General features: G+C 35.3%; 1 protein-coding gene across 1 annotated transcript in view; it reads right to left on the reverse strand.

Moving 5' to 3' along the window:
- PRKG1 (protein kinase, cGMP-dependent, type I) overlaps positions 1 to 615 on the reverse strand; it is a 315,753-nt gene that overhangs the window by 16,312 nt on the left and 298,826 nt on the right. The gene's annotated exons all lie outside the window — the stretch shown is intronic.

The raw sequence follows: 615 nt of genomic DNA on the forward strand, positions 1-615 counted from the left end.
ATTCCATTAATCAGAGTGATACATGTGTTTAATAATGTGAAATAAATATGGGGAAAAAGCCCAGAGAATTCTTTCTTTCTACTTAATTTTAACCTTCAGCTGCTTTGGTATTTCCCATTCCATGTACGACTTTATCCAGCCAGGCTTCCAGCAGGGTGTGCATACTGGGAAGGTTCCTTTGCAGCTGTTTGGATATCAATTTTAATCACTGGATATCAATTTTTATGATTGCTTATATAAAATTAATTTTATTATTGCTTCTATTAAATTTTATAATTGTTGATGAATTTTAATAATATCTGCAGGAGAAGGGAATGCTGAGGGTGACTCCTGGTGCAATTCCTGCATTCCTGGCAGTTCGCAGGAGTTACAAACTCGGGAAGTAAAAATTCTAGGAGTTCAAAATTCAAGAGCTGCTGCCACACGATGGAAATGAAACCAGGTGGGTTTGCAGATTCCAGCTCTTCCCTGCTAATCCCAGTTATTATTTTGATGGAGCTGTGTGATAGATTAGGGGGAAAACACTGCAGGATTTGGTTCCGTTGGAAGACAACTATTTACATTTATATTTATATTGATATTTATATTATATTTCCCTTTATTTTACATTTATAT

The sequence above is a fragment of the Corvus brachyrhynchos genome, unplaced genomic scaffold, assembly GCF_000691975.1.
Source record: "Corvus brachyrhynchos isolate BGI_N302 unplaced genomic scaffold, ASM69197v1 scaffold334, whole genome shotgun sequence".
NCBI classification, from domain to species: domain Eukaryota; kingdom Metazoa; phylum Chordata; class Aves; order Passeriformes; family Corvidae; genus Corvus; species Corvus brachyrhynchos.